Genomic DNA, 15,795 nt, shown 5'->3' with positions numbered 1-15,795 from the left:
ACATTTGTTGACATGACAATTATCTACAAGATTCTGGAAACTACTATAGCTAACAACCTAAACCTAACCTAAACTTTTAGAATCATTTATTGATGGATTAGAGTAGAAATTAATATTTCTAACATGTTGGAAAGTTAAAACTATAAGTTCATGACTGATGGAAGAGATTGTCCTGACTGGTCCTAAGCCAGGTAAACTATAAAATAATTATAAATGCTCTAGCTAGCCAATACATGCCAATAAAGAATGAAAATATCATATATGGTTCACTTCTTTTTTACTTGTTGCCAATTTTCAATTTTCATGTTAGAAGGCAACAAAGGCCAGTAGCACGGTTCATTACTATTGTGCTGGAATTTGTTATTATTATAATTTATTATTTTAGCATGGTTTTATTAGTTCAGTTCCAACTTTCATTTGCAAATACCCTTTGTAGAAAATGCCAAATTATAGCTCAATATCTAGGTGCTATGCCTAACATTTCTGATTTGGAGTTAACATTTTCATTTCATAAATAAGAATTCTAGATAAGAGATGAACTACTGCAAAATGCATTTAGTAATACAATAGGAAAATTAAGGAATGACCCAGATCTAATAAAAACTTATTAATTAATTAATCTTAATTGAATAATGAAAAGAATATAGACAAGTTGCACAAACTATTATGCTAAAAATGATTAATAAAGAGGTAATCAATGCCAATTGAATAAGAAAAAATTGCAAAATATTGATTAATGTCAAATATAAAGGACATAAACTAGGATCTTAGCTAGTGGTTACCATTAATTATTGATCTCCACTCCCTGCAATAGTTTGTCAAAGTCTCTTCAAAGAAGGAACTACTGAGAGTACACTATTTTACTACATAAGAAATAACAAAGTAGAAGACCTTTGGAAAACAAGCATCATAGCTACTTTTGTTGGAGGATCTTGAGAAGCCTAGAGTAGATGATGAGCCTTACTTTAGTACCATTTTATTAGTCCCCCCTATTTATAGGCAGAGACTAAAGTTTTCATATCGCTTTCACTAATTAATTCATTTTTTGAAAAAATGTGTAATTCTTTTATCCTATATTTTGTAAAAATATTTCATTAAAGCCGATAATTTGTCATTTAACTCTTATTTTCTGATTGGTCAGTGCTGATTTTTCCGGTGTTCTTTTTATTTTTCAATTGCAAAAAATAGAAAAAGTTACTTAGGAACATTTGGACAATTGTTTAACAATACACGTATTTATAATTATTTGATAGATGGTGGCTTCATATTAATTCACTTGTCTCTTTTTAAAATAGTCCATATAGTTGAACATCATGAACAGGTAGCAACCTTATAGCATTTCACATGGCTATTGTGCTCTTCCACATTTTGCATGAAAACCATTCAATGTAACCTTGTAAAGTAGGACAATCCTTCCATTAAGAGGAATTCTCAACAAGGTAAGGGTCTACCATGAAAATGAATCTATTTTCCTGCAAATAGCTTTAATTCAGCTCAGACGAAATACATTGCATAAATCATTGTTTTCTTTCAAGATTTTATAAATATTTTGTCATTTGTGTTATTCTTGTAGAAGCATCTACTAAATGTTGTTTCTTTTCACCCAAGTTATTCTCTGTAGCCTAGATCCAACTTATACAACCAACACTGATTACAACATCATAGATTCCCTCAACTCCGCATTATATCCATCATACATTTTGGCATTCTCTCAATTGTTGAGCTTTGTAGACAGTGTCATGCCTTGCACATAATTCATAACAATCTGCATTCCTCCAAAGACCTGTGAAGCAGTGATCTATCTATATCTTGCAAGTCAATGAAGGAATTTTAGAGGCCCACATTTGACTTGTTTCATGCCTTGACGCGGAGCACAAAACACCCTGGAAATAATGGCATTGTGGGTGTCTTCTACTGGATCCATAGGTAGATTAGGCCCCTTGCACCATATTTGCAATGCGGAACCCTATAGTGAGACATCCTAGCTTGCCTCTAATCTGCAAGATTTTTTATATTTCATCTTATAAATGGAAATGCCATATGATAATATATTATCCTCGAGTCTCTAAAGAATTTTGAGATTTGGAGAATCTTGTCACCACGAAAACCTTCAGTGACTGGGTTAGATCAAAATACTCTCATTAACATTCTGTATGCGAATTTGGTATAAAAGGGTTGTTTATTTGCTAATTTGAATATTGGGCATTCAATTTAAGTTACAGAGATATATCGAGAGTAGTGTGCTCGAGAGTCATGTGTAGATCTATTATCGAAAACAAATAAGTTTGTGTAGAAGTGCTAGAGTCATTACTACATCGATATCTTCATAGTTTTGTAAATGTTGAGTTGTATGCAATCCTCATACTAAAGGGTTATGTACTATCACAATATTAATTGAAAGAGTTATCTACTAGCACAATATGAATTGACTTTTTAGTGGATTTTAAAATCCTAGTTATGGAAATAACTTCTTAGTTTTGTTAAAGAAAGGTATAATGCACATTTGTTTGATGGCTAGTTTTTTAATTGATATTGAAATCTAAGTTTCTGAGTCAAAAATCCAGGTAGACAATGACTCGTGGTTGTCTACATCAACACTAATTGTAAAACAAGATATGTTGTTTGGAAAGCAAGGAAAGAGTAGTTTGGTAAGTGGTGTTATAATCCTAAGTTTTGAAATTGTTTCCCTCCTAACTTTCCTTAAGTAATATCTACTAAGAGTACATCAATCGAGAAACTAGCATCTATTATAGAAAATCCTAAAATTTTCAGATTGAGCACACAATATTTCACAGATTTCTGAGAAGCTGTAAGAGAAGGTCATGCATTTTTTTTTATTGTATTATCTAGATCAATGTTTCTTGTCTTTGTGTGGTTTTGTCTAGGTCAATCATTCTGTGTTTTCTACTTATTTTAAATTTGGTATGTATTAGAATAATACGATGTATTCAGGGAATACATAATTATTATTTTTTCTTATTTTTAAGAATGATTCTATAACTGATTCATTTTCCTTCTTGCCTATAATGCTAATAGATTGCCTTAAATTTGTATTTGGCACAAGCTACAACATTTGTCAAAGATCACTTATGAAAGGAGGATGTTAGGCTAGATAGAGAAATTTCATTAACCTGTTATCATTGTAAAGTTAGAGATCCTCTATTATTATTATTTTATCTAAAAAAGCTACTTCATTTTTAGGTTCATATGGGTGGTGCAAGGGCCCGAATCACAATTTTCATAAAAGAGCCTTTCATTCCTCATGATGAGGAGTATTATCATTCATTAAAGACTTCTTGGTTGCACAATAAGTTTTCTTGCATGTGGAGGAATTGAGATTGAAGAAAACTGGGATGAGATTTTTGCTGCAGGCAACACTTGAAGCAAAGAATAGCATCTTCTGTTTATGGTTAGCCTGACTGATGAAGGTTCAGATAAATTTAATGATAGTTTAGTTTTATTTCTCAACTTTTTGTACAAAAAAATCACGATCTATTATTTATAACATTGTAGGCTTACTATATTAATAATTTCAATTTGTTTAAACCATGGGGATTTAATTAAATATGTAGGTCAAAATGATATTTGTTCCAACAGAAATATCTGTAACATCATAGCTTTGCATTCTTTGATCGCAAAGCTCCCTTTGGAGGCACTATTTTAGCCCATTTCTCTATTTCTACATTTAAGTTGATTGCAGGCACTAAATTATTCTATTTGAATCATATGCACGCAATGTAAAAGTAATAAATCTGCATTTGAAACATGTGCTATAGACATTTTAGATGTATGCAAAATCTTTGCAAGTACCTAATATGTATGGGTTTTTGTTTTAATTAGATGGAGTCTTATGTGAGGTTATAACAATTGTAATTTTTTACACTTTCTTAACATTGTGGCTCATCTTTGTTTTTCCCGAGCTAGCCTGGACATGCTCTAATAAATAGCTAAATGTTCAGTCCCTTGTTTTCTTATCAGGCAGCACAACCAAGCATTAGTTCTTAGAAGCATTGTCATGTCTCTTGCATCAAATTTTATCTCCTCCATTAAAGTACCTCATATGAACTTGTGTATCCATTCATCCATTGCAGCATTTATCTCCTTAATTTTACGTTTACTTGCTTATTTTTTAGTCCACTTAAATGCATTTAATTTGCCACAAAGTTTTGAATTGAACAATTAACCATGCAAATGTGAAGATTTTCTATCTAAAAAAGGAAGAAAGATTTGGTAAAAATAAAATCAATCCAAATTTACAAATTAAATCGAGAGGGTTACAAAGAAATGAAAATGGACATTTCAAATGATATCAAATATTCCATTCATCACCAAAGTTCCTACAACAATTTTAGTTTCTTCGCTTTCTGTTGATTCGTCTCGAATAGGAAAAACAATACAAATAAATAAATAAAATCAAGAATTTATTATAATAAGAATATTATTCAACAACATTTAAAATTCTTTAAATGTAAGCAATCGTTCTTATGATAGAACCATGGGAATGCACATGTAGTGTGTTTAGTCAATAAATAAACATTGTTCAAGAATGATGTTTAAAAAAATTTAAAAAATTTAAAAATAAGCATTGTTAAAGAGTGGTGCTTACAAAAAAGTACAAATATATGAAAACATTTAATGTTCTTGATTTAAGAAAAAAGTAAAAATAGATCAAAATATTTATTATTTTTAAAGGATTTAGTTGAATTTCTATTTTGGATACTTTTATCAAATATTTAATTTGATATTGGTAATATTATATTTTCAATGTTTGTAACTATTGTCATTGTTTGCAATCATTTATATCTCATTGTGTCATACTTACCTTTTTATAAGGTGGGGCTCTAGCTCTACAGAGCTCTTGTTTTCTTTAGAAACCTTTTTAAAACTTGATGCAGACTATGAAAAGATGATGAAATAATCAAAGTAAGGATAATATAATCATTTAATGGGATATTGGTCTAAATAATAAGCTTATAGTATCTTTTGCATTCCAAAAAATAGGATATGAAACTGGCTAGTACTGGGTTATGAGTTGCGCCTAAATTATTTTATTGTTACAAATCACCTTCACTCCCAGTCTGTTGGACATGTGATTAAATTGACTGCACGAGTTAAGGCTACACTTGAGCAGTGGGCCAGTTAGGGTGTTCCAATTAATTTCATCTATAATACTAGTGTAGATTTTTTGGAAATCTGCAGGCTCTGATCCTTTCAATGACACATCTTTCAACATGGAAGGACACATTTTAGTGTCATCTTTAGGATACATAACCCATTATACAATGCATGAGTTCCTTTGAGTTGATGACCTATAACTATAAACAATTTTAAAGATTTCACAATCAAGCGTTGCCAAATTAAACCTTAATTGCATATTGATCTAAGGAGTCACATCATCTCAATTCCAAATCATCATTGTATTTTATCAAAGTCTACATGCAGTTAATTCTTGAATCTTTTAATTTTCATTTTGTTTCAATATGTAAAATACAAAATTATTAAATCTGTTATGAAACTTTCATTAGAACCTCACACTGGTGAGGATTATTTGTAAAGAAAACGGTAATATTCATTAGGATCTATAATTGGATATAAATAATTAAAATTCACTGATGGATCCTACTACTTGAGGGTAAATAATGGCTTGATGAGATTGCTGGTAAGGAGTTCTATTCTCTAGTTAAATGATGGCCTGTACTAGGCCCTCGTCTATTAACAAAAAGAAACTGAAATTAGAGCGGTCCATTTAAGGCATTATTTGGTAGGATTTGACCAAAATCTATACATGACCACAAAAGATGATCCCTTATGAGGTTAGCCACCATAGAGGCTTTCAAAATAATCCTTTGATTATTACTAACAACAATGATTCATGGCATGGAGATAAGCGAGACGTTCAAGAAAGCTGAAAAAGGCTACAATCTTTACCTTCAAAATATTCCATGGATTCTCTGTTGTTTCCATGGAAGTAGAGAGCCAAAAGTTCCACCCTTTGTGCCTGAATTCAATTGAATGAAAAACTATTGTCACTAATTCCTAGTTTTTCACTCAAATAGCCTTCATTATACATAACTGGCTAAGTTTTGCTAATGAATTCATACAAATATTCAGGTTCTCTATAATGATTGATTGATGAAATCCTTCTTATAGCTAATGTTTTCTTTTGATTTAAAAAAAATCATACAAGTGAGAAAAAACACTCACCTAAATTCTAAAAACTGTTTAAAACACTTGCATGCTCTCATTGTACCTTGCAACCTACACAGGGATAGTCATCACATCCTCTAGTAGTCCTATAGATGCAGTTATCACTAGTGAAAGAGCATTACTACGACACTAGCACATACCTATGTAGCTTAATTCAAGGGGCAAAGAAGCAAATGAAAGTGGGGTTTTAGGTCATCCTTGGTAATCTTAGGGTTCCCCATCAGAATTATGTCCGAAATCTCTCTCCCAACTATCAACTTGTCTCTAAAGGTGGGTTTGTAAGTTCTCCAAAGTATTTGAGTTGAAGTTCAGTGCCGCTTCGCCTCCATGCTCTTCGCCAACTTCAAAACATACAAGATCACATTAGGGCATCATATTTGAACATTATTACCTCCTTATCAGATACATAAATAAAAAACATTCATCTACATTTTTTCCTTGATTCACTCGCAGCATCTATCCTTGTGATGCACCTATAATTCTCATTGTCTCACCGTGCCATAAATCAGAGCGCACAGACTACTTTCTTTTTGGTTTATTCTAAAATGGATCGTAGCCTGTTCACCAGTAATTACATCATTATCCTCACTTCTGTTACTTATAAAAAATCTTCTTCTTCTTGTTTGTATGACTTCTTGATAAAGAAGTTTTCCAGGTCTCATTTCAATCTGATTTGTTAAATTTAAATCATGCCCTGCAGTTGCACTAAAATTCAATAGATATTCATATTCAACGACCATTCCTTTGAAGAACGTATTCAAAAGTGGAAAAAAACCGAACTAAAATTTTCATAAATTCACGCTTGCTGAAAATTTCATTCCTACATCCTTGGATTTAACAGTTGCTCCTTTGGAAAATATACTAGGGAAAGCATGAGTTGTACCCTAATCTCACGATTTTTACTTATTTATTTATTTATTATATTATGTATATAAATAGTTGGTATTGATGTAATGTATAATATAGTTATTAGTACAATTTAACTAAGTATAATATGTATTAGTTGTAAATTAAATAATAATTTTTTATTTATTTTAAGTTTCGAAGAAACTTTAAATTTAGACATTAAAATTAAAATCTAAAGATATTTTACATATAAATGGAATCTTTCTATTTTCATTTTTACTTTTTCTATATGCACATGATTACATATTTTAAAAGAAAACTATTCTATTAGTTTTCTATATAAAAGAGAATATTTCTATTCTATTATTCTTGTAAATCATTAAAAATTCTTAAATTTAACAAATTTAATCTATTTTTTAAATTTAATGATTATTAAAGATTGTCAAATTTTAAAAGATTTTGTTAACAAATCATTCAACTTAAAATATTTTTTACCAAAGCAAAATTTATAATTTTTTTATGAAAAATATTTCCTTTTTTTTTTTTTTGTCTATGATGAAAATATTTATAATGTGCATTCAAATGTTTCTAAATGTATCTATCTAATTATTAGAATAGGAAAAAATGTTTCCAATTTGGCCTCTTTGTTATTATTATTGCTTAATATTGATAGCAATCTACAATCTTTTGAAATCTAATCATTAGTTTGTTAAAATAACACACAAAGCAATAGATTTCAAGATCTAAAATTTATATTTATATATTTTTTAGTTCATCCATCTTTCCTATTCCTAACCATCAAAAAAAGGGCATACACTGTTAAAAAGAGCTCCTCCTATATCTTCTTGTGTCCATCCATGCCATTGTATTATATCAGAAAATTTGGATGCTTCTGAAGATCATTATATCTAAGAGATATATTTAGTTAAACCCTTGAAAAATATTGTACAACTTCTTAATCACATCTTTCAAAATCCTATTTTGATATGAAATGTGATCTTCGATAGAGCGATGAGAGATTTGGAAAGTGTATAGTGAGATGGAAAATTCAAAGAAGTTACATGCAATGGATTTGCAAGAACCCTATGAAGTCCATGAATGCATGCATGAGAAAAATGATTAAAAAAAGCTAAGAAAAAATCAAGACTAAACTAACAAAGATGAAATATTACAATCTATCCTAGTTTAATCTATATTATTTAATCTTACATCCAAAGAAATGAAGAATAAGATAAATGCTTAAAATCTTTAAGAAGCTCAAAGAAAAATCATTGTGCAAACTAGTAGCATAACAATAGCACAACAATAGCACAAAGTTAGAATCCTTTGAAATGAGGTAGAGGTCTCCCTTTTATAGATTATATGAATATGTTAATGGTTGAGATGCAATAATGAGCAATGGTGGATATTGGATGTTTGGTGATCTATGTGCTTAGAGTTTTGGAAGTTTCCCAAAAGTGTGCACTTAAGTGGTGTCATTTTATTTTATTATAGAAATTGATTTTAATGTGCATTTTAGAATAGGGGATTTATATAATTTAATTAAAAGAGAATGGGTTCTTTTAATTAAATTAACATAGGATTAGGTAATTAAACTTAGAATTAAATCAAATTAATGATTTTTTAATGAAATGAATAAAGATTTAAATAATGAATTTAATTGTACAAAATTGAATGAATGCATAATAAGGTTTAGTTTTTAATTTAATTTAATTATTTAGATTGAGAACAGTTATTTTACTATACCTAAAGGGGTGATTACAAGTATTTGCACCTAATTGTAATATATTAATAGTATTAAATATATGAAGAATAAAATCATATTTTATTTAAATGATAATACAAAAATAACATAAATACATACATGAAATATTATTAAAGGAGTAATATTCATCTATTTAGTCATAAAAGTAGTCATTTATTTAGTTATTTTTATTTGTGTGACTAATTATTCAGCTATAATTTTACCTGATAACCAAATTAATCATTTATACTTTTTATTTATAAGAAATTAGTAAAATTTGATCTATTTTAGTCATGTGACCAAAAATATTAGTCACGTGACTAAATATTTTAGTCACCTAGTCATTTATTTGCCAAATTTCTACTAGTGAAAGTTACTTTATCACTTATTCCTTATCCTCAATAGTGATAGAGAAATAACTCTTAGCTTAGTCTTATTTAAGATATAAAATCTTGAGGAGGAAACTAAAGTAAAAAGAAAATTAAAATATTGAATTTTAATAAAATTTTATTAAACAAACGCAATCCAAAAATAAAGATTAAAGAAAACACTTACAATAATTAATCAAGCTATCAAATCATGAGAGAATAAGTAAGCTTTTTAAACCTTTGTCCAAAAATCAAATTAATAAAGTGTGAGAATAAAGAATTGTCTCATTAAAATGCCAAAAGGAATAAAGAAAGTTACAATTAGCAAATTAATGAAAGGTTCTCAAGGTCTTAAGAATGGAAAAGAAAATTACATCAAAATCTCTATAATAATGAACACAATTGAAAATAAAAAAGGAAAAATAATCCTTTTAATTAAAATCCTTCTACTATTAATATCTAGTAGTTTTTATTTTTTATCGGTAAATGGTCAAAGCCTTGTATTATATTAGATGAATAAATATGAAATTATAGAGTTCTCCATTCAAATGGGCACTGGTGGTAAAGAACATTGTAAGAAAACCTCTAGTCTTTCTCGGGATTGAAGTCCTATATTATAGAAATTTGAAAGGGGCATACCCTAGTATATATGTAAGCTCTTTCTTTTAGATTTATACGTAATTTGATGAATCAATTAATTACAAAGAAAATTCATTAGAAATAGGGAACCGAGTGCTTGAAGATAGGCTAGATTCCAAACTTTATGCATCGAATATCCTACCATGGAGTAGTGATCTAATTAACACCTACAAGAAAAAACAAAAATTAGTAACCAAAATCAAAGTGACAAAAAGTAACAATGGGAGGAGTTAAGATGAACAAACAACAAACTGGAAGGCTCTTCAAAACATAACCCTTTAATAATGGTTCCATTTCCTTCCTATCATGAGTTAACCATGCTTCAAACTCCACATTAATAGTTAATGCACAATATAATTATCAATTAATTTACATAAATTCAAACTATCTAATGTTAGGCATAAGTGACAAACAAGAAAGTGTCCTAATCTACGCTGATAGAATTTACCAGAAGTGTTTAATAGTATGCTTTAAATGTATCCTTATCTTAATTATCTTCTCAAAACATATAAATTTTTTTACTTAGAGTGGATTAGATATTCAAAATTCCAACCTAGCTCAATTGTTTGAAGGAAAAGTATTCAAAACAATAATGTTTATATTAACTTAATGCATTAATTTATAATACTCATTGATCCATTTGATTATTAGCATAGAGTTCCTAATAATTATGAATTTGTGATGTGAAGTTCTAAACTACCAAAAGGATCAATTGTCTTCATGAGGCCATGCATACTACCTATCTATGGTTATAATATTTATTTGAAACATGGGGGAATTCTTGCCAAGAGTAACCACTAGAGCTGCCAAAACTTCATAAAATTCAAACTACCAATAAGTAGAGGGGAAAAGAGTCAATAATATTGATAACCATAATGCATTCAAAACCAGGTGCACAAACCCTAAGCTTTATTTAAATTAACAAGGCCTTCATCAGTACAGAGCAACTTGATACTTTAAATAAGCCTCCCTCATCAATAATAATCGATAAAATAAAACCAAATAAAGTAGTAGTAAATAAATCAACAAGAATAGCTAAACCAACAACATATATTCATTGATAGGTATTATCTACATTTATAGAGATCTAGTGTAGGCCCAAAAAGACAAAAATGAAAACCAAAAGGAACCTAAGGGGCATCTAGCCAAACCAAGGATAGGAAACACCAAAAGAAACCTTAAAGACATAGACGAACCTAGAGACAAGATACAAAGGAGGCATACACAAAGAAACATATTAACCCTAACATAAAACCTAAAAAGCTAGAAAGGAACACCAAAATAGAGAACACCAACCTGGGTTAGCATTGAGCTTCATCCTCTTTCCTCTTACAAACCATGAGGATGTCTCTTGCTTTGTCCACATCATCTACCTTCGAACTAGGTGGAAAAATATAAGCCATAAGTTTCCTCCTAGACTTGATTAAATTGGGAAAAATGAATTCTAGCTTGTTGAGGTCTTCAAAAGAGATATTTGTCTTGATGGAAGCTTCAAACATACACAAAAATTTACTAGCCATTCCTTACTTGGGTCCTCTCTAATTCCTCTCTAGTGAATGAGGAAGTTGATACTAGCCTCCTTTTTGGGCCAGCTAGAGAAGAACTAAATATTATCTCTAATATATAGAGATGAGTGCCTAGATATATTGACAAGTGGAAGACCACCTATAGGGTATGCCATGTACACTTCAAGAAACAAGATTCTCAATTTCTGGTCTATGCTAAAAACAACATTTTCTAGTCCAACTAACCATGTTGGGTTGAAAATATTATAAAAAAGCCTAATGATTTCTCCCTTGTCAATGTTTACCCTAGCAAGGAAACCTATAAAAGAGCCAATGATAGAACTCTTAGGCCTCCAGGTGAGGTCATAATTGAATGCATTTTCACCTATGACCCATGCAACAATGAACCTAGACACATAATCTATAGGGTTAAGGATTTAATTGAACATATTTTTGTTTTAATAGATCCTCTAAATTCCATAGTCCTAACTTCAAGTGTGTGAAAAAGGGAAATAGTAGACTCCATAGTTGCATAGAAAAATAGAGGTAAAGGAACACACATTGGCTTAAAAGAAGAGATCTAAAGAAGAAAGGGCAACAATACAAAAGGCACAAAACTCCAAAATGTGAAAAGAGAAAAACACCTCATGAAATAAATACTCACAAGCAGGCACAAAGAGGGCAATAATGTAACATGATTACCATGCCTCTGAATGATTAAACAATTGTACTCCCCTGATTTATAGCACCTCTATTGATGATGCATGTCATAATCAAGAGGAATTAGGACAAATGTTGATCTACTAAATTATTTCTAATCAATTTAGCATATCTAACTATTGCCTAGGATATAAAGTAATCCAATTTAAATTAGGGAAGGGTGTAGAATATTGAAGCATGTAATCTTCCCCCTTGACTCCTTTATTGGATAACTCAACTATCTCTATATTACCTTCATGAAAAATATGTTGGTATCTAGTCTCTTGAAATTGATCTATTAGACATAATACACTTTCAAGTTTGGAATTCATCAACTAGTTTGGTGTCTATCATTTTCTAATAACATTTATAATGATTTGAGAATCTCCTTCAATAATTAATCTAGATATTTTATTTTTTAGAATTAAATGTAAGACTTCCCAAAGGGCTTCTAATTCTTCTATATTGTTTGTAGCAATACCCAAGGGTTTGGTTCATTTTATGATCCATTCTCCAATTTTTAACCTAATTATGCATCACATTCCTGCTTTACCAAGGTTTCCTTTGGATGCTCCATCAAAGTTCCCATTCACTTTCTTCCCTCACTTTGAGATCCCTTTTCTCATTTAATAGTGGTGGATTAATTGAACATTTCCAATTTATTTCATAATTCAGAAAATGTCCCTTCAATTTTTGCTATCTTATGTAGATAGCTATTCATAGCTTCTGTAATAGATGCTTCAACCTTATTTAGAAAAGATTTCATGCTAAATTCTAAATTGTTGAAGACTCTTCTATTCCCATCTTTCCAAATTTCCCACATTAAAATTGCAGGATTTATGTTCCAAAGTTTGTCATATATACTCATCTTATTCCTAATAGGCCAACCTAAAAGATGACAAGATAGATTCTCAGGAAGTGGAGAAGTCTAGTTGAGCATATTTCTAAGCCATTTCCAACTTTCTTGAGAAAAGGGGTAGTTTGAAGAGAGGATAATCAAAAGTCTCATAGTTAACCTTACAGAGGCTACATCTAGATGTACCTTTGAATCCCATTTTGATAAAGCAATTTGTAGTTAGGATTTAGTTTTGGAAGCTTGCCCAAAGAAAGGTTCTAACCTTAGGTAGGGAAGCTACATTCCAACATAATTCCAAAGGAGGGTTAATGTTTTCCCACCTTTGAGAGTTGATAATGATATTGTCTCCTAGCTTAAATTTGTATTTTCCTTCTTTGAATGCACCCCAGATAAGTTTATCATCCCAATTTTTATAACTCACTATATGTTCTTTGAGAACATGTTCTAAGTTGGTTTTATCTTACAGAGATATATCTACATTCTCTAATGATTTCCATACCCATTAATCCTCCCCATTGATTTTTATAATAGTTTTGTAGTTTAAGACCTTCGGGCTCCATAGATTTGTAAGCTTATTTATGAAACTTTCAGGTATGTTTGAATTGATGAGAGGGGGATGCTCATCCCAAGAGTTTTCCCAAAAAAGAGCCTCATCTTCTCTATCCAAATTCCAGGTTACATATTTTCTAATCATGGATCAACATCTAATCATATTCCATGATTCTAAAATTTCTAGGGTATTCCTCATCCTAAACAAAGAAGTAGGATCATTTAGATTAAGATACTTATTATATAGAATCTTGGCCCATTTACTTTCTATTTCTTGATACATTCTCCATACTAATTTTTCTCCCAGTGCCTCATTTTTCCAATAGAGATTTTTAATACCCAAACCTCTATTTTTTTAATGAAAAATCTTGTCCCATTTTATTAATTATTGTTTCTTTTTCTCTTATATTCCACTCTAGAAGAATTTTCTAAGTAATTGTTCTAGTTTTTTGTTAATAGTTTTGGGTAATGGAAGGCAAGATATTTGATAGGTAGGTGTAGCTATAAGAATATATTTAATTTTTGTTTCTCTACCAACTTTTGTTAACCATTTACCTTTCCATGACTCTATTTATTTTTCAACTCTATTTATAATGTTTCTCATCCTTTTTGTTCCTTGCCCCTATTTCTAAATGAGTCCCTAAATATTTAGAAGGAAAGGAGCCTTTCTTGTAACCCATCTAATTACAAATATATTCTTCCATATCTCTTGTAGTATTAATAAAGAAATTTTTTGACTTGTTCACATTTACTTTCTAACCCGAGGGAATAGTATAATCTATGATGGTTTTCTTAAAATCTTGAATCTCTATCCTAGTACTGACTCTGGGGAGAATAGTATCATTAGAAAATTGCCGATGGGTGATATTGGAAATATTATCTGTCTCCATAATTCCTTTAATTTTACCTTTTTCTTGAGCCTTTTGAATTGATCATCTAAGGCTTTAGCCATAATGATAAATGGAAAAGGTGAAATGAGGTCACCTTGGCTAATGCCCCTTGAGATATTCAAGAAACCTTTTGGAGTACCATTGATTAATATGGATATCTTAGGTGTGGATATGCAATTAAAGATTCTATTGATCCATTGATAGGAGAATTCAAATGCTTCAAGACATTTACATAGAATTCTCCAATCCACTACATCATAGGCTATTGTATATCTAATTTCATAAACATACATGCTTCCTTATTACTAGCAATTGAATGGATGGTTTCCCAAATTATGGATATCCCATCCAAAATTGATTTGCTGGGTACAAATCTAGTTTGTTCATCAGAAATGATCCTAGGGAGTAAAGTTTTAGTTCTATTTGCTAATGCTTTGGTGTAAATTTTATAAATAGTGTTACATAACACTATGGGTGAAAAATTAGATGGTGAGTCTACTATTGATTTTTTAGGTATTAAGGCAAAGAATGTATGATTTATCTCTGTAAGAATTAATCCTCCATTTCTAGCAACCTCAATTGCATTCCATAATTCTTCTCATAGGATATCCCAACATTTTTGAAAGAAAAATGCTTGGAATCCATTCGGCCTTGGAGATTTTATTGGGCTGAGATTAAAGAGGGCTATTTTAATTTCTTCCTTAGAAAAGAGTTTATTCAGAGCTCTATTATCATCTTCTATTACTACTTTTGGTATTTTTTAAAGTACTCTTTCCTATGCTATCCAATTAGAGAAATCATAGTTATTAAATAAGTTTTCATTATATGAAACAAAAGTTTCAGCTATTTTATTTGGGTTGTTTACCATATTTCCTACATTGTCTTTAATTTGTGAAATAGAATTTATGGATCTATTATGTATAGTACTGTAATGAAAGAATTTTGTGTTACTATCACTTGCTGCAAGCCATTTCCCGCTAGATTTTGCCTCCAAAAAATCTCTTCCTTAGGTAAAATTTTTCTTGCTTGGCTAACAGTTCTTTTTCTTTATTAAATTTCTCATTATCCATACCATTTTAATTACTTCATCATTTACATTTGTTTTAAGTTCTACTTCAATATCCAGTTTTTCTTTAAAAATATTATTAAAGTGTGTTTTATTCCATTTTTTCTTTTATCATTTACAATTTTGAAAGAAAGCAACACATCTTGGATCCTATAAATTTACCTTCTTCCCACCATTGTCTAATGTTTTTCATGAATTTTTTTATCTAAAAATCACTTTTTTTCACACTTAAAAGGATTCCTTGTTAGTTTTTTAGGTTCTTTGAATTCAATTTTAACTGGGTAGTTATATGAGCTTGCTATTGGTTGTATCTTGGCTGAGATAGATAAATCAAAATCTGCTAGTTCTCTTTTCAAGAGAAATCTATCCAATTTATGTGCTATGTGATTGAAATGTTTCCTTCTATTGTTCCAAATAAAAATTGCA

At 30.1% G+C, this 15,795-nt stretch overlaps 1 pseudogene; it reads right to left on the bottom strand.

Moving 5' to 3' along the window:
- Positions 1-15,795, bottom strand: part of LOC149555685 (uncharacterized) — a 97,286-nt pseudogene that overhangs the window by 71,347 nt on the left and 10,144 nt on the right.

The sequence above is a fragment of the Cupressus sempervirens genome, chromosome 5 (genome assembly GCF_028749045.1).
Source record: "Cupressus sempervirens isolate cs-2001-9-10 chromosome 5, ASM2874904v1, whole genome shotgun sequence".
Lineage (NCBI taxonomy): Eukaryota > Viridiplantae > Streptophyta > Pinopsida > Cupressales > Cupressaceae > Cupressus > Cupressus sempervirens.
This window is presented reverse-complemented; position numbering and strand designations above follow the sequence as displayed.